The sequence below is a fragment of the Dipteris shenzhenensis genome, chromosome 31 (assembly GCF_047967505.1).
Source record: "Dipteris shenzhenensis isolate YYH24624 ecotype China chromosome 31, Dip_SZ_1.0, whole genome shotgun sequence".
NCBI classification, from domain to species: Eukaryota; Viridiplantae; Streptophyta; class Polypodiopsida; order Gleicheniales; family Dipteridaceae; genus Dipteris; species Dipteris shenzhenensis.
The window spans coordinates 48,012,454-48,032,611 of NC_141626.1; the positions used below are offsets into that span (position 1 = coordinate 48,012,454).

Below are 20,158 nucleotides of genomic sequence, written 5' to 3' on the forward strand. Positions count from 1 at the left end.
CTAGAAGATCCGCCTCAAAATATCCCCATCAACAGCAGCACACAACATCAATAAGACGGGTTCTGTTAGAACAATGCTGAGAGAGAGAAACAAGCAGGCACAACAATCAAAGCTTGCACACAACCTTTTGAGAGCATTCGGCGCGGCTATCTAGTTTCTGCACAGGTGGGAAAAGTCTAGTTTTGTGTGCGAGGCCACGTAGCAAGCCAAAGTCCTAATTCCCCTTAATGAGAGACAGTTCCGAACAAAGCGTCGCCCTTTTCTACTGCTGATTTGACTGCAGGTACGTTCTCTAAAAGCCAGAGAAGCTTCAATGCGCTGAAATAGGTGCTTATAGGCAATCCTGAGCTCTTTGTGAAATGGGTGCGACCCCCGTTCAGCTCCGCCTCGAGGCGTCTGTTACCCCTCCACAAGAATCAAAGAAAGAAGTACAGAACGCAGACAAACAACCATGCTTCTGCAAGAAAGACAATTCCTAGGCTACGACCACCACAACAGCAAATCAACAGACCTGCAGATGGAGCTGGTGCGAACGTCCATCCATACTACATCATTGTACAGAGATTTGCCTGTGCTCTTGCTCCAGATTATACTGGTCTCACGTTGGTTCGTGATTCCCACAGCCTTGAGACCTTTATCTACTCGCTTGCCAGCTTCCTTCGCTTTCGCGAGAGCCTCTCGCATACAGACCCGAACAGTCTCGAGGATCTCCATCGGATCGTGCTCCACCCATCTGCATTCACCACAAAATCCAGAAATTGGATCTCTCTGCCTGTTTCTCTCGCTGGCTCTCTAAAGAATATCAACCGGTCGGGACGTGGAATCCTTGGCGCAAAGGAAAGAAACTCGACTAAAAGCTTCCACCAGAGCACGTCAACAGCAACAAACGCAGGAGGGGAGAGACGCTTACCCTGCTTCCGGATAGATTTGAGTGAATTCTAGTTGGTGTGAAGCTACAGCCTTTGCGTTGCGGTCATAAACGATGAAACGGGTGCTCGTTGTCCCCTGATCAACAGCTCCCACAAAGATTTCTTCCGCCATAGCTCTCTCGGCCCGTCACAAATCGTCACAAAATTGTGATCCGTCTCACGCGAATCCAGCGATTCCAGCGAGCTGATCGTACTCTGTACGACCATCATGTGACTCACACCCGCGACAGTGTCAGGCCAAGCAAGATAACGGACATGATCTGCAGGGAAAGGGAAGGTATGCAAGCCAACAAACAACGTTGTATATGGGTAGCATGACCCATATACAACGCGTTATTGGGAAATGCTCCATCCTCAATTGCGGAACTCCCAAACATGCAGGGTGTCCGCCGAGGTAGGCTGATTTCCAGGGCAGCCGAAAAACGAGGCAGCCGCTTTCCACGTAGTACGCAGCTCATACACGCAATGACGAAGGAGATCCAGGAATACATTCAGCGACACATACTCTACGCTGAGCGGAGAACTTGTATGCGGGAACACCTCACCATAGCTCCTGGAATTTGTTCGTCCTATTTTTTTGCATACCGGGGCAATGTCGTCTTAGAGCGCAGCCACATGCAACGCGGGTTGGGAGGGTTGAGCGGGGAAAAATGAGGCCACATGAAATGGAGATGAAACGGAGGTGGCATGCCTAGTGTGCCCTGCACTGCCCTGTAGCCCAGACCCGCTAATCCATGTGGCCAGGAGCTCTTCTTTTCCTGAGCTTTGGAGGTGTCCAGCAACGATGAATGGAGGTTTTTTTCCTTTGGAAGGTGGCATGGGGCCACGCTTTTAGAGACCGCTCCGCTGGGTGTGCAATGTCTTTCATTCCAAGAATAGCATTTCAAGTCTCAAGGCTCCCTCCATCGTAGGCACCGCTTTGCTCAGCTCTATACTCAGCTTACTCAACGATTCAACTAGATGAGTGGCCGTATGATATTGACCGAGGGGGTGCACCTAAGAGGAGGTGGAAACAACATCGAGGGTGGCAACTAAGAGAAGGGAAAATGGGAGTGATATCACCATTGCAAATGGATGAGAGCTTGCAAAGAAAGAGAGTTTTGATTTGCAATCACAAATCAATCAAAAGAATATATGCACAATTTATGAGTACTTTTACATCAATTGCTATTTTCAAATAATAAAGCTCTCACAATACTCCATTAAAAAAAACTTTTAATATAACTATCCTTACAACATGATATTTACCAATAAAATTTATAAATCCAAAATCAGATTAATAGCAAGGGAAGGTGTTTCATTGGGCAATAAGCATGTAAACGACCTTGCCAATTCAGTAATCAATAGTTTGCATCCTTATCCCCATGACCTTACTTCTAACCGTTGTCTAACCCGCCGCCCTAATTAATACGTGTCAGAATCAGGGATCTTGCTTGTCTGACAGTCGTTGACCCATGGCCTAAACACAACCGTTGCCCTGTTGTCATACTGTATCCTGGCGATCCAGATATCCCACCGATCGCCACCGGCACCTAAACATCATCCCCACAACCGTTGTCATACTATCAACCCCACTCTCATTGCCATACCATTATCTCGCCGACCTTATCATCCCTCCGCCGCCCGGAGTCTTAGCTCCAACCACATGACCGTGGGGATACCACCTGCGTCCTATCCCATCAACACATGTCACTTCCCATCCCCACGACCGTCGCCATAGTCCTATCCCCACACGCGTCGGGATATGTCTGGGTTAGTCCAAACAAATACATAATTAAAGCTTCAACCAGAGTGTGCCCTTTTAGAGGACTTATGCATACACTTGAGATCTGGAAGGATTTTGTCCAAGGAACCTATGCCTGAGGACAGTTCTTTGAGCTACGCCCACCTTTCACACGAGTTGGGGATCGGTCCAAGCTGGAAGCTCGGTTCCTAGCTCTCACTCAATAATAGGACCCTGACAAGAGGATCCATCTAGCTCTGACGATACAGAGAGCTTGAACGAGGAGATGTAAGAACTTGCAGGTCCGAGGGCTTCTGAAGCCCCCTTTAGTAGTTTAGCTCCCCCAACTCTCATGCTCCTTCTATAGCGTCCCGGTTAAGAGGTACAATCACCAACATGTTTGGATGTTTAAACCGGACGGATTCCGCAAACATGGAGAACCCCTTCACTAGTATGTCTGTGCAAAGGGAAGGTCAGCAACCACAGCTCCTGACAAAAACCACCTTTGTGGACTCGGAGCCCATAGCTTTCGCAAGGCACCCTCATAGTGGGAACGCATGGAGGATGAAGAACCATGGATGAGGGACTTTGTGAGACAAGACCCTAGCCAGGGAGATGTGAGAGGCTCTCAAGGGGGGGCTTCTTATGAACTCCCAACCTTCCAGATTCCCCCAACCTTTGTCGACTATGTGGCACCACAAGTTCCACCCTACCACCCAATGCAAGGAACCTCCATGCAAATGCCCTATGACCCACCCCCTTCGAGAGCCCAATCATTTCTACCTGCATTTGTTGCTCCAATGAATGGAGGGCTTGGCATGTCTGCCCCAATGCCGATACTAGCAACTCAATGGACTCTACCACACCAGGGTTAGGCTTAAGGCCACCCCTATGTCCCATTAGGCACACAATGGCGCCACCTCCACTAGCTTCCCAAACGGTGCTATTAGATGAGGCAATGCGCATCTTGGTGAATTCTCTAGGAAGGGCGGCCACACCACCCCCACCTACACCAGTGTTTCCAACAGGGATCATGAATCCTTCAAGGAGTCGATCCATAGCCATCTCCAAGTTGATGACCAAATTCCTTGGGGAAGGAGATCTGATCTCCCACGTGGAGCGATTTGAGCAGATATGTGAAGCCTTTGGAGCCCCAAGAGATCTAGAAATAGCTAATGCATTTGGTCTCACTCTGGATGGCAAGGTAGGCCAATGGTATAGGGCTCTCACCTCGGAAGAAAAAGTTAGCTAGGAGATGCTGAGAAAAGCCTTCATTGTAGGGTTCACCCCCCGATTAATCAATTATATGAGGTGAAGCAGAATGACAGGGAATCCCTTCGGGATTACATAGCTAGAATCAAGCATTTGAATTCTTGTTGCAAACCATACAAGCGGATGAGTGATGAATGATTGTTGCCCTACTTCCTCATCGGATTGGCAGACTCGAAGCTGCATGACCACCTGATGGTTATGAATCCTACCTCCTTTGAACTATGCAACAACGTGGCTATCCATATAAGTGATAATATGATGGACAAGGTTACCCCGGGCAAAATCGCAAACCCATCAGCAGTATCACCATTGGTCATGTTTTATAGTGTGGGCCGACCAAGAGGAAGAACAATGAGCCCAAGGGCTTGGATATGAGTGAGCTGGCCTCAAATTTGCTGAATTAGGTGGGCCAACAGTGGAGGTCAGGGACCTCCAAGGAGGTGCTAAGTAACCTCCACTTGTTTCTATGATCGTTAAATTACACGACGCAACGGAACAGAAACTGAACAAAGAATAGAGAGCACAGCAAACTGGAGATGAACAAAATTTTCCTTGAATACTGATGTAGTACAGATGATGGCTCCATCCACCCGTGCACTCCCACAGTGGAGCTTAGATGGTGATCTAGACAGATACTAGGTGAAGAGCTACTAGCTAGAAGATTTGATCTGATCTCAACTGATCTGATACAATGGATTGGGAAGGTCACCTCTTTATAGCTATGAGGGCGGTAATCAACGTAGTCGATGGAACCGACTAGTCAACCTAGTTGGTGGAGCCGACCAGTCAACCCTTGGTGGAGTTGACCAGTCGTCCATGGAATGTTCCCTATACCATCACCTCGGGGACTCTCGCCCCCAAACTCCCACGGCTGGCCCCAAGGCCCTAGCAAGAGTAAGGGGCACCCACACAATCACCTTTCTACCATCAACGGTCTCATTGATAGACCTCATTTGACATGCAAGTCAGGATCCATCCAATGTCCTGGGCTCACACATGGCTTCTCCTCAATGGGGGCCTTACAACTTGAGCACCTTGGACCATTGGTGGTTACCAGGAGGGTAGGGCATTGAGCATATCTAATAGAGACAATGTGTGGTGCGGGATATGTAATGGCAACCATTCCTCCAATGACTGTCCCTACCTTAGGGCAAGGCCAGCCCTCTACTGCGCACATTGTCATAGATGGGGGAACCATGATACCTCCCAATGCTAATTTCTGACATCCCTATCCCAACCTATGTATCAAGTGAGACCCCCACTAGCCCTGACGGCCCCGCCTAACCCTATAAATGTACAAGGTGCCCCTTTGGCTAGTCCAAGGTAGTACGGAGCACAACAGGCTCCCCTAATGCCACCCATATTGGGTCCCCAACCTCCTCCCCCCCCCCCATATAACTCTCGTCAATCAAGTATTGGTAGAGGAAGTGCCCAATGATTGGGAGGAAACGGATCTAGACCACGGACACCTCGACTACTATCCTTACAAGGAAGGAAGTGACACCTACATCACTACCTCCTGCTTATACCTACTAGGGCCCACACAGGGCAAGTGAGTACCCCTACAAGGGTACCTCAAATCCTCTGACGTCATGCTTCAAGTGCCAAGGGCCGCATTTCTTAAGGACTGCCCTTACAAGGACTGAGAGTGCTCTCAACGGAAGCAAGAATGGAAGAAGGAGAGAGAGAGACAGAGAGCCACACAAGTTTTGGTGGGTGCAGAACCACCCTAATCTTCTTTTTCATTCATTTATATATGTGTTTGAGTATTGTACATAACCGGGGTAAAGGCACAGTGACCTTTAACCCCCACAACCTTCCACTTAAAGGACAATGTGCCTTTAAGGGAGAACGACCAATGAACATACTATCCAATGCCCATCAATACACGACAATACTCAAACCGCTGACTAGGTAGACTCTTCGTCAGCATATCTGCAGGGTTATCATCAGTATGAACCTTGACAAGCTCTATGCGCTTGTCCTCAAGTACCTCCCTGATGAAATGGTACCTGACCTCAATGTGTTTGGTCTTTGCATGAAAGACCGGATTCCGTGCTAGCTGAATAGCACTCCTGGAATCACCATGCAATGTCGGTACACCTGTATGAATCCCCAAATCTCCCACTAGCTGATCAAGCCATATAGCCTCCTTGCAACCCTCTGTGGCTGCAACATACTCAGCCTCTATGGTAGACAAAGCAACACACTTTTGTGCGCGAGACATCCACGACACTGCACCACCTGCAAAGGTGAACACATAACCAGAAGTGGATCTCCTACTATCCACATGCCCTGCATAGTCTGAATCTGTGTACCCAAGTACACGCATGTCTCCTCTACCAAAGCAGATGCACATCTCCTTGGTACCCTTCATGTACCTCATGATGCACTTAACTGCCTCCCAATGCCTCTTTCCTGGAGCCATATACCGGCTAACAACTCCCACTGCAAATGCAATGTCTGGTCTAGTAGCTATCATAGCATACATAAGACTCCCAACTGCTGATGCATAAGGAACCTTAGCCATCATGGCCCTCTCCTCATCTGATTTGGGACTATCTGTATGACTCAGTTTCACATATGGAGGCAATGGAGTACTCACTGCCTTCCCCCCCTCCATATTGAAACGCTGTAATACTTTTGTAACATACTCTTTTTGTGAAAGCCAAAGGAGTTTCCTACTCCGATCACGCGTGATGCGCATACCAAGAATATGACCTGCAAATCCCAAATCCTTCATATCAAAGGCCTCATGCAACTTGGCCTTTAATGCATCTAGCTCATAAGTATTCTTGCTAGCCAATAGCATATCATCCACATATAGTGTCAGGATTATGAGGCTATTATCCTTAGCCCTTTTAGTGTAGAGGCAGTGATCAATTTCACTCCTTCTAAAACCCTGGGACCGAATGAAAGCATCAAACTTCTGATACCATTCTCTAGGTGCTTGCTTAAGACCATAGAGACTCTTCTTTAGCTTGCAAACTAAATGCTCTTTGCCGTTTTCTTCAAAGCCTTCCGGCTGCACCATGTAAATTTCCTCATGCAAATCCCCATGCAAGAAAGCTGTCTTGACATCCATTTGCATAAGCTCCATATCCTCTACTGCCACTAGTCCAAGCATGCATCTAAGTGTGGTCATCTTCACAACCGGAGAGAATATCTCATCAAAGTCCACACCCTTCTCTTGCTTGAACCCTTTAGCAACCAATTGGGCCTTGTACCTAGGCACATCATCACCTGTGACCTTCATTTTGTAGACCCATTTACATGGCAATGCTTTCTTTCCATGTGGCAAAGAAACCAAGTCCCAAGTCTTATTCTTCATAAGTGAACTCATCTCTGATTGCATAGCATACTCCCACTTGCGTTGATCCTCATGCATCATAGCCTCTTTGTAGCAAGAAGGCTCCCCGCAATCAGTAAGCATCACATAGTCTAGCCCTGGAACAAACCTATCAGGTGGTCTAGACACTCTAGATGATCTTCTCAAGGGCATTTCAGCTTGCTGTCCCAGTTGCATATATCAGCCACATTTGGCTCATCATTTCCACCAATAGATGATCCATCATCTACCCTTGATTGTATACCTGTGGGAGTACTTGGTGGCACCATTTCTTGCACATTTGGTGCATGGACAGCTTGCTGTCTATCAACATATGTAGGTGGATTCACATCCTGAAAAGTGATTCTCCTCATTTCCACATCCCTCATGGGTGCCTTATGCATCTTCTTCTCATTGAAGACCACATCATGGCTGCGTATGATCTTCTTTGCTTCTGGATCCCAGAGACGATAGCCCATCTCTCCACTTTCACCATAACCTAGAAAGATGCATTTCCTAGACTTAGGATCTAGCTTCTTTCGAAGCTCTTTTGGCACATGTGCATATGCCTCACACCCAAATATACGCAAATGAGAGTAAGAGGGCTTCTTGCCACTCCATGCCTCTTTAGGAATACCGACATCCAAACTCTTACTAGGTGATCTATTGATCACATGCACTGCAGTCTTCATTGCCTCAGCCCAAAAACCACCAGAAAGACTTGCATTGGAAAGCATGCATTGTAACCTTTCTTGAATAGTACGGTTCATCTTTTCTGCAACTGGATTTTGCTCTGGAGTATGAGGGAATGTGAGCTCCCTCTTAATCCCACGTGTATCATAGAAATGTTGAAATTCATGAGAGAGATACTCTCCACCATTGTCAGTCCGTAGGCATTTAAGCGTTCTACGTGACTGATTCTCAACCAAGGCCAGCCATTTCTGAAATACCTAGAACATATCACTCTTCCGAGCTATAGCATAAGCCCACACTTTCCTAGTTGCATCATCAATGAATGTCATAATATTCAGCCCCGCCTAATGATCGTGTAGGCATGGGACCACATACGTCTGAATGCACCAAATCAAGCATTTCAAACTCTTTCTTTCCCCTTCTTTTATGGGCTGATTTAGTCTGCTTCCCATAGAGACAATGCTCACAAAATTCAAAATCAGAGAAACTCAAATGCAGTACATAACCCAAACGACATAAAAGTTTCATTCCATTCTGGCTCATGTGCCCCAACCTGCAATGCCGCAAAGAAGTGCTTGGCTGCTCGGTTATTGCAACAACATGATCAAATACCCCTGATACATGTAAGGGATACAAAGTCCCACACTTGGCACCCCGAGCCAAAAGCATAGAGCCCTTCTGAATTTTCCAACTTTGAAAGCCAAAAGTGGTGTAAAAACCAGCATCATCTAGCTGACCCACTGAAATAAGACTCTTGGTCAGCTTAGGCACATGTCTCACATGTTTCAAAACAAATGCAGACCCATTTGCAAAAGAAAACTTTATGTCACGTACTCCCACTATGTCACATGCATAGTCATTTCCAAGATGCACACAACCTGTCTTTCCACTATCATAAGTGGAGAACCATTCCCTATGGGGAGTAACATGGAATGAAGCACCAGAATCCAAAATCCAATCCTGGGAATATGCATCATCTGAAGTGGTAAGCAACTCTGCAGATAAAGTAGACATGAAGAGAACATCATTGTCACTATCATGTGTGACTGCATTGATCTCCTCGATCTTCACTTTTCCTTTGTCCTCCCTTGGACTCTCTTCCTTTTGATTTGCACCCCAATTTGCATTCTTTTTCTTATCCTTTTGCTCTCTTTTGAGCTTGTAGCAATCCTTTTTCATATGGCCCTTCTTGCCACAATGGTAACACTCAATGTTCCATGCCCTGGATTTGCTACGTGACTTCCCTCTTTCTTGGGACTTCCCCCTGAACTGTGATTTGCCCCTTTGCACATTTAAGGCTGCATCCTGCTTGTTGCCATCCATAGACTTCCGTCTAATCTCCTCGGCCAACAAGCTACCCACAACATCATCAAATTTCAGTACTCCACCAGGTGCAGAGTTACTGACAGCTGTACGGAAGGTATCCCATGAGGATGGCAATGAACATAAGAGAAATATTGCCTTAGTCTCCGCATCAAAATTCATTTTTTGAGCTTGAAGCTGGCTGAAAATAATATTGAATTCATTCAAGTGAGAAGCAAAGGAGACCCCTTCCTTCATCTGCAGCTCAAACAACCTCTTCATGAGGTAAACTTTATTAGAGGCAGTTTCCTTCTCATAAGTGGCACACAGTTTCTTCCACAAATCTTCCGTAGTCTGCTCATTTACTACTGTGAAATAAACTGACTCTGCAAGATGAAGTCTAATAGTAGACTTTGCTAATGCATCCAACTCATTCCAATCATCCTCAGACATATTTGCAGGCTTAGCTTCAATCCCTGCCAAGGGTTTAATCTGCTTCTTTTGAATAAGCACATCCCTTATTTGTTCTTTCCACAAAGAAAAGTTTGTCCCATCAAACTTTTTAATGTTGAAAAACTCCTTTTCAGACATGGAAGAGGACGCCATGATGCAAATGAAACAAAATCCCAAATGCTAGTCCCTGCAAGAGAGAATCACACCAAATACCAGGTGCACCCAAATGTGTATGCCACAATAGAGTGAAATATCACCAAAATTCAAAGCTCAAAGCATCAAAAGATGCATCTGACTCATGTGCATATACTATGCATCCATATGAGCAAATCTGGCCCAAAAGAAAATGCCAATAAGTGCCAAATGACTCAAGCATAAACACCGTCCACTGGCATATGCATCAATAATATCTCATCCAAGAGAGCATAGCACTATCAGTGCATCACTTGCAATGTGTCAAAGCTGTCCCTCAGCATAAAATAGTATCCATGTGCAAAGCGTCCATAAAAAATAGCATCCCACAAGGCAATTTGGGCCTATCAGCGCATCCAATAAGGACTGCAATGCATCCAAATGGCCTATAAATCATCCACTGCAACCCAATGCACACCACGAATGAGTGCACCCTGCTCAAACTGCAACCAGAGTGATCTTCATAAGGTATGCTCAAGAAATCATAGTCCCACGGTAATGAGCGCTACTGAAAATAGAACCTGAGATGCCTCAAAACATGGGCGCCATTGCATAATCGGAATCAGCAAGAAAATCTGCAAATATCTCTCTTCTGCCAGAACTCCAAAATCCCAACCGATGAGTGAGAAATGGGAGTCAACACTTATCCACTGCCATGTGGCATAAATCTAAGGTTTCAAAACCTTAGTATGAAAAATGCATAACAGAGAGACGAAATCAAATACACAGAGATTTATAACTCTGAAAATCCTCCACCGAATCACGCAAGAACTGATAGGTAGGGGTTTTTGGGCGTCCGGAACGCAATGGGACAAACGGTTTTGGAAACCGTGGTCTCAATCATTGGGTCCAACACACGGGCTGAAAAACGTTTTTTGAAACAGAGCTGTTTGTAAACTCCACCGGAGTGCGAATGATGAGCAACATAGAAGTTTTAGGACCTCCTGAGTCCACCGGAACTAACAGATCTGCAAATGGTTGCCACAGTGACCTTTAACCCCCACAAGGACCTTGCCCCAACTGCTCCACCCACGATGGCCCCTACACCCTTGTGTGCGGGCTGGTGTGAAATAGAACATTTATTCAAGGATTGTCCCTTGAGAAGACCAGTAACTTCGGTCACCCCACTTAAGAGCACTAGCCTTAACTTGCTCTGTATTGAACAGGGTCAGTGGCAGTGGTACCCTTGAAGGTCATCACAAGGATGCAGGCCAATGCCATAGGCAAGGCAATGAAGAAATAGGCAAGGAAGGGTAAAGGGCCCCTACTGCAAAACCCCGAGGTGTCTCAACCCTGCAAACCTAGTCTAAGAAGGCCATAAGGGTAGGCAAGGGGGCCAACTAGGTGCTCATTCAAGACAATTGCAATAATCATTTTTTATCAGTAGTAAAACCCTTTCCAAAAACCACAAGCAGCACTGCTCCTTCCTTTGTTCACCTTGCATATTTTTTACTAGAATATATCCCTTCGAGTGGACCTAAGGGCCGAATTCCTTCATCATGATCTCTTCTATGTACCTGATTAGTGGCTATTGGGGATACTTGATCCCATGGCAATTGAAAACCCTAGAAATCAATTCCTGTGTGATTGGTTGGTCTGGCATCAAACTTCTTCCCGTGCTCTGAAGGTGGTAAAACTGCTCTTCTGCTTCCATGTTCATTGCCCACATCCACCATGGGAGCTTATGATATGCATGAAATCTCATATTGCACAAGCAGATTGTGTTGTTCATGACCCAAATTAAATTTAAAATCCAGAAAATGTGTCAAAGTATCTAGAGACAACCTCTTGCCACTTGCGGGAGTCTCCACTCAATGTTGATTTGCTGGTTTCAAACAATGCCCGTTGTGGTTGAACACGCCGTTGATCTGTGATCTTTATCTGGAATGGGGCCTCTTCCATGTCACTCAACCCCATCTTCTTATACATGCTATGTGGAAGAATATTCACAACCGATCCTCCATCCAATAATGTACCTTGTATTTTTTGACCATTGCAATGTACTTTTATGCTCGGGACCTTGTAGTCCATGTCATCTGGTTTGACCTACATGACTAGTCATGTAGGTCAAACCATTGCAATGTACTTTTATGCTCAGGACCTTGTAGTCCATGTCATCTGGTTTGCATCATCTTGGTACTCTTCCTCTTGCGGGGTTTTCTTTGTCTATTTCTAATTTCCATCATCTAGAAATTGCCGGATAAATTTATCCCAAAAGGTTGGAACTAGACCTAATTGATCTAGTGTGATTTTTATTGATGCTTGTTTCAAAGCCTTGAACAATTTTGCTGTTGCTGAGAGGCCATCCTCACATGACTCCCTGTGTTCTGATTCATGCTTCCAATCTGCAGATCTTATATCAGGATGAGTCGATGGATTTTGCGTCGGACTTTTTGTTTGATCGCTTGTCAAATTTGCCATAACACCGGGTTTCTCCTTTGGTTGCTAGGTTCTTTGCATCCTTCGATTGTGTCTTCTATATTTCCTTGAGTGCTAATGTGTGTACTGCTTCCAGACCCTGCCAGTGCAATTGCTTAGTATTTCTTTCTTTGTCTTCTAGTGAGTCTTCCCTCACCGGTCCCTTTAATTGTGTTACGGCCAGCATGTCAACCTTTTATGAATTCTCTGGCATGTCCTCGATGAGCATGCATTTGGAGCAGTCGCATAACTCATATTGATTGTATTGGCGATTCTTTGCTAAAGCACATCCCTCCGGGTGGTGGAACTTTTGGTAGTCCTTGAATTATTATTGCGTTGTTCTGTGGCAATGGTTGAAGTTGTTGTTGACTTTGCTATTGGTTTCGAGGTGGGTATCTTGTGATTGTCAACCCCCTCTCCAACCGATGCTTCATCCACAATGGGCAATTCAGTCCCGGTCTGTGATCTTTCAATACCTGATAGTATCCAAATTCTTTGGATTCAATCCCCAATTTCTTTCCTGGTTCCAGTTTCTTTGTTGATTCCAATCGCCTTGTTGCGGTGGTTGTTGCATCAGACCTCTACCTCTACCTCTATCTTTACCTCTGGCTGATGTTGTGAATGCTTGATTATTATAATGACCTTTGCATGCTTGAATGGCATGAGTCCTTTGTTCTTCACCAAGCACTAATGTAGTACATACCATACCAATAAGGGAAGGATCCAAACCAAAGGTATGTGGAGCTTATAAGACAAATCCCAAGTATGGCACCGATGTCTATGAAAAACTAGAAAAACTACTGGAGACTGGTTTCATTTATGAGATCAAGCATACCGATTGGGTGTCACCAATTGTGATTGTTCCTAAGAAAAACAAGCAGCTCAAAATATGTGTGAATCTCAAGAATGTCAATGCAGCAACAATCAGAGATCATTATCCCCTACCATTGACTAAAATAGTTTTAGAAAGGGTAGCAGGATTTGAAGTCTATAGCTTCTTGGATGGGTTTAGCGAGTACAACCAAGTACAAATTGCACCTCAAGATCAGGCAAAGATAGTGTTTGCCATAGAATGGGGCATTTTTGCATATAGAGTCATGCCATTTGGCTTATGCAATTCCCCATCTACTTTTCAAAGGGTAATGTACACCGCCTTCAAGGAATTTCTCAACAAGTTTCTACAAGTCTTCCTCGACGACTTGTGCGTACACTCAGGAAAAAAGGATCACTTGAAATGCCTTGAAGAAGTGCTTAAAAAATGTAGGGAGTATGGAATCTCTTTGAATCCTCTAAAATGTCAATTCTTGGTCACGCACGGAGTAGTCTTGGGACACATCATCTCTCGACATGGGATTGCAACTAACATGGACAAAATAAAGATCATCATCATGGAACTCCCCCCCCCCCGCTAAATGCCAAGGGAATTCAAGTCTTCATGGGACATGTTGGATACTATAGAAGATTCATACTGAGGTATGCCATGATTGCAAGGCCCCTATACAAGCTCCTAGTCAACTTCATTTGGACAAACGAATGCGAACAAGCATTCAAAACCCTCAAGTGGAGATTGATCATAGCCCCTGTTCTAATGGCACCAAATAGGGACATGGACTTTCATGTACATACGAATGGTTCCAATTATGCAGTAGGGAGTGTGTTATGTCAACCTAGCTAACATAACAAAGAATACCCAATATACTTTTTAAGCAGACAGCTAAATGATGCGGAGGTGAATTACACCACAATAGAAACAGAAGCCTTGGCAATGATCTACAGCGTGAAGAAATTTTGACACTATCTATTGGCAACTGACTTTATCTTCTACACAGATCATCAAGCCTTATTATATCTTGTGAATCGGCCATGTACCACAGGCCGGATCACTCGATGGCTTCTACTGCTACAAGAATTCAACTTCAAAATCATGGTGAGAAAAGGAGCCCAACATTTCATTGCCGATCACATGTCACGATTGAGGACAGGAGAACCGAAAGGAATAGAAGATGACCTACCAGATGCCACATTATTTCAAATAGATGCTATTCCTGATTGGTGTGCAGACATCATTGGGTATTTAATGGCAGGAAGACCACCTCATGAAATGAAAGCAATGGATGCTAGGAAACTAATTCTAAAAGCTTCACCCTATCAACTCATTGCAGGACAACTATACAAGATGGGCAAGGACCAGGTTTTAAGGATATTTGTGATGCCACATGAGATCATGCCAATCCTCAGTGAAGCACATGAAGGCATTGCAAGTGGACATTTCCAAGGGGAAGCAACAGCAAGAAAAGTCCTCGCAGGATACTTGTGGCCAACACTTTAGTCAGATGGCCATGGGTCAATGTAGGTTTAATCGGCAGGTTAGTGCTATGGCGACAGTCGTTGGGATATCGCTAGGATAGGAATGTGCAGCTCACTCATATCCAAGCCCTTGGGCTCGTTGTTCTTCTTCTTGGTCAGCTCCACACTGTAAGACGTGACTGATGGTGATACTTCTGATGGGTTTGGGGTTTTGCCCAAGGTAACCTTGTCCATCATATTATCACTTATACAGATAGCCACCTTGTTGCATAGTTCGAAGGAGGTAGGATTCATAACCCATCAGGTGGTCATGCAGCTTCGGGTTTGCCAATCCAATGAGGAAGCGGGGCAACAATCGTTCATTGCTCATCCGCTTGTATGGTTCGCAACAAGAATTGAGATTCTTGATTCTAGCTATGCAATCTCGAAGGGATTCCCTGCCATTCTGCTTCACTTCATATAATTGATTAATTGGGCTCCATTTATGCCCACTAGGGGTGAACCCTACAATGAAGGCTTTTCTCAGCATCTCCCAGTTGACTTTTTCTTCCGGGGTGAGAGCCCTATACCATTGGGGTGCGTTGCCATCCAGACTGAGACCAAATGCATTAGCTATTTCTATATATCCTGGGGCTCCAAAGGCTTCACATATCTACTCAAATCGCCCCATGTGGGAGATCAGATCTCCTTCCCCAAGGAATTTGGTCATCAACTTGAAGATGGCTATGGATCGACTCCTTGAAGGATTCGTGATCCCTGTTGGAAACACTGGTGTAGGTGGGGGTGGTGTGGCTTCCCTTCTGAGAGCATTCACCAGGATGCACATCGCCTCATCTAATAGCACCGTTTGGGAAGCTAGTGGAGGCAGCGCCATTGTGGGCCTAATGGGACATAGGGGCGGCGGCCTCAAGCCTGACCCTAGTGGCAGAGTCCATTGAATTGCTAGTATCAACATTGGGGCGGACGCGGCAAGCCCTCCATTCATTGGAGCAACAAATGCAGGTAGAAATGACTGGACTCTCGGAGGGGGTGGGTCATAGGGCATTTGCATGGAGGTTCCTTGCATTGGGTGGTAGGGTGGAACTTGAGGTGCCACATAGCCGACAAAGGTTGGGGGAACTTGGAAGGTTGGGAGTTCATAAGAAGGCCCCCCTTGAGAGCCTCTCACATCTCCCTGGCTAGGGTCTTGTCTCACAAAGTCCCTCATCCATGGTTCTTCATCCTCCATGCGTTCCCACTGAGGGTGCCTTGTGAAAGCTATGGGCTCTGGGTCCACAAAGGTGGTTTTAGTCAGGAGCTGGTTGCTGGCCTTCCCTTCGCACAGACATACTGGTGAAGGGGTTCTCCATGTCTGCGGAATCCGTCCGATTTAAATGTCCAAATGTGTTGGTGATTGTACCTCTTAACCTGGACACTACAGAAGGAGCATGAGAGTTGGGGGGAGCCAAACTACTAAAGGGGGCTTCAGAAGCCCTCGGACCCGCAAGGTCTTGCATCTCCTCGTTCAAGCTCTCTGTATCGTTGCAGCTAGGTGGATCCTCCTGTCGGGGTCCTATTACTGAGTGAGACCTAGGAACTGAGCTTCCAGTTTGGACCGATCCCCAATTGGTGTGAAAGGTGGGCTGCTGAGCGTAGCTTGAAGCACTGTCCTAGGCACAGGTTCCTTGGACAAAATCCTTCCAGATCTCAAGTGCATGTATAAGTCCTCTAAAAGGGCACACTCTGGTTGAAGCTTTAATTATGTAGTTTTTTGGACTAACCCAGACATATCTTGATGGGTGTGGGGATAGGACTATGGCAACGATCGTGGGGATGGGAAGTGACATGTGTCGGTGGGATAGGATGCACGTGGTATCCCCACGGTCATGTGGTTGGAGCTAAGACTTCGGGCGGAGGGATGATAAGGTCGGCGGGATAATGGTATGGCGACGAGCGTGGGGTTGATAGTATGACAACGGTCACAGGGACGATGTTTAGGTGCCGGCGGCGGTCGTTGAGATATCTAGATCGGTAGGATATAGTATGACAATGGGGCAATGGCCGTGTTTAGGCCACGGGTCTCAATGACTGTCAGATAGGCGGGATCCCTAATTCTGACACGTATTAATTAGGGTGACAAGTTAGACGATAGTTAGAAGTAAGGTCATGGGGATAAGGACTAAGGCCACGGGTCAACATAGGTTTGATCGGTGGGTTAGTGCTATGGCGATGGCCATTGGGATAGCGCCAAGGCGATGACTTATGGGGATAGGAATGTGCAGTGTTGTTAACTAGTTTTTGATGTTTCTTGACAATTTTGGAGTTTTTGTTCAAGGATTTTTGTGATGGGGGGATGCTAAACTACCTAGTCTACCTACTTAATGCAAAAACCAAGAAAGAAAAACAACATTTGAATGCAAAATGAGAGATTTCTTGAAGAGATGGTTGTCATCTCTCAAAACCACCTCGATTTTCAACATGATTTATCATTCTTGGTTGTTTTTTGTGAGTTTTGACACAATACACTCCTTAGCAATCTTAGAAACTATCTTCCTATCATTTCAAAACAAAAGCATACATTGAACTCCCTGGCATCGACGCCAAAGATGTGTAGTCTTAACAGTGACTCACGTGTCATGGGGATCTTGAAGGAATGCCTATGGAGCATCCACTCCAAGCTACTCCCTTGTGAGAGTAATGTAAGGCACGAGCCATCTACACATGTCACTCAAGCGGCTCCTGGATTGTTGCAATGTGTTTCCACGAGAGAAAGAGGGAAGGGGGAGAAGAAAGAAAAGAGGGGAGAAGGGAGGGAGAAGGAGAAGGGGAGAGGAGGGTAAAAGGGGGATGGAGTGGTAGACATAAAGGCCCTACAAGGGAAACAAGAGAACACCCAAAGACACTCTTGGAAGAGAAGAGGGAGCTTGTATTCCAAACTTGTGCATACAACAATGAAGACCAAAGTCAACCATTTGGCCTTTAATACAAGTCACCTTTTGAAGGGAGGCCCAACCCTTTTCCTATTTGCACTCTCCCTTTCTTGACATTCATAATGCTCTTGGGCCCGTAGGGTGCCAAGGCATCTTTACGATCCTTTCCATCTCTGCTTTATTGTTCCACTCTTGTGTGTCGGAAATAGCACTTGTGTAAACCATATAAGAGAGCCAAATAGTGCTTGTGTTAGCCTCGTGCCTCCAAGTCCTAAGCCATCTGAGGCTCAAAACCTGGAGTGGCAAGGTTGATCTTGAGCTATTTGCTACTCCAAACCCATGAGGCCTCAAACTGCTTGGGTTATTTGTGACTCAAACCCTATGGAGCCTGCACTGTACTCCCTCCATGGTTGTAACCGTTAAAGTAAGTCATGAAGCCTAATCACCTCATTACCTTGCATTCTACGACTATAATCTGTGGATGTTAACAATGTCTACAACCATTAAGTAGCCAATGATTAATGCTACAAAAATAATAATACGCACCAATTCTAGCTAGAAGGATAATAAGATCCTCTTCCAACCAGAAGTATAATAATCTCCTCTTGCAACAGGAAGCAAGGATAGTAATAAGCTCATGAAACAATATAATCTATGCTGGATGAAATAAAAAGAGGCAAGCCTATGCTAATTAGGCATAGCTAACATAATCATGGGTGGGATAAAATCTCGATAAAATTAACAAACAATATAAGCTCATCCAAACAATATGAAAGAGGTAAGCATAGCTAACATAATCATAGGCGGGATAAAATAAACAAACAATACAAGCTCATCCAAACAATATGAAAGAGGCAAGCCTATGCTAATTAGGCATAGCTAACATAATCATAGGCGGGATAAAATAAACAAAGAATATAAGCTCATCCAAACAATATGATTAGGCATATCTTTGAGCTCCAATAAATCCTTTGTCAGAATATGTGAGCAACCACTAAGTATCCAATGAGTAATGCTACAAGAAACCAAGATACTCTTCCAAGCGAAAGGATAATAAGCAATCTGGCCTATGACTTTGTAGAAAAAAATTATTTATGCTCAAATAATATTGAGCACATATGTAAATAATAACATAATCCATCAAAGTGCTTATTCAAACCTGGGTAGACATCGAAACAAACTATATAATCATAAGAAAATACTTAGCTTTAGACATCCAATAGCATGTCTAGAATCACTTTTCCAAAACCAAATTTGAAAACTCACTCGCATAGTGGAGAAACTTAGCCTATGGCTTATAGGACATGTATACATGTGCCAGTTTCCAACCATATTCCTTGTTCCTCTTCCAATCAAAATGATAATAAAAAGATTATGGACAAAATGGAAAGAGGCAAGCTTGTGCGAATTAGTCACAACTAACATAATCATCGTCTGTCAAGATGAAATAAACAAACAATAAGAAATCTCGATTGGGAAATGAAAAGAGAAAAGCTTGTGCTAACTAGGCATAGCTAACATAATGAGATCCGAGATAAAATAAACAAATAATATAATTTCATCGAAACAATATGAAAGAGGGGAGCTTGTGCTGATTAGGCACATCTTTGAGTTCTGCCAAATCCTTAGTTTGAATATGTCAACAACCACTAAGTAGCCAATGAGTAATGCTACTAGAAACCAAGCTCCTCTTCCAAGCGGAAGGACAATAAGCGATCTTGCATATGCCTTTGTAGCAAAAAACCTGTTTATGTTTAAATAATATTGAGCACATATGCATATAATAACGTAGTCCATCAAAGTGCTTATGCAAACTAGAAAATGAAAAAATTTATATAATCATAAGAAAATACTGAGCTTAGGATGTCCCCTTACATGTTTTGAATCCCATTGTCCAAAACCAAATATGAAAACTCACTTGCATAGTGGGCAAACTCAACCTATGGCTTTTAAGACATGAATACATGTGCTAGCTTCCAATCATATTCCTTATTCCTCTTCTTATCAAAATGATAATAAAAAGATCTTGGACGAAATGGAAAGAGGTGATGGGCATGGAGCAAGGGTGACAGACGTGAGCAGAGCAGAATGAGGGTGACGGGCGTGAGCGTAGAGAGAAAGCGATGGTGGAGAGGGATGAGCGACGATCGGGAGCAACGATTAGTGGATCAGCGATGATTAGGAGCAATAAAAGGGGGGCATGGAGAGCAGCGATCAACGTGGAGAGCATCGAGCAGTGATTAGGAGCATAAGATCATAGGATTCTTGACGCTCTCGACATTGGTTTATGTGGCAAGTGTATTGACATAATACAACCATTGCATAATTATAAGAAGAACTAAAAGATGTAGTAAGTTCTCCATATACAACTTTGCCCAAACCCAAACTTCCCAAATAGATTGGCACATGGCAAGCATCAAAGACTAAAACAACCAAACATAAGGGGTAATGAGCAAGGCAAAAAGTAATATTTCCCACCCATTTCTAGATTTTCCTATGATGTGACATCTTTGCATGTCCTAAGGAGCATGCCTTCACTCTTTTCCCACAAATACACTAAGGTGAAATGCTTCGGCGGGAAAGGTCAACGTGCTAGGATGAATTTCCCACCAAATTCTCCAAAAGGCCCGTT

General features: G+C 44.8%; 1 pseudogene across 1 annotated transcript; it reads right to left on the reverse strand.

The window, feature by feature from the left end:
• Positions 1–224: 224 nt before the first annotated feature.
• LOC147881560 (glycerol kinase pseudogene) lies at positions 225–1,041 on the reverse strand (annotated as a pseudogene). Its single transcript, XR_015544010.1, has 3 exons — positions 911–1,041; positions 512–733; positions 225–396 (listed from the first exon to the last, which is right to left on the reverse strand). The product of XR_015544010.1 is annotated as a glycerol kinase pseudogene (transcript).
• Between the last annotated feature and the right edge of the window lie 19,117 nt (positions 1,042–20,158).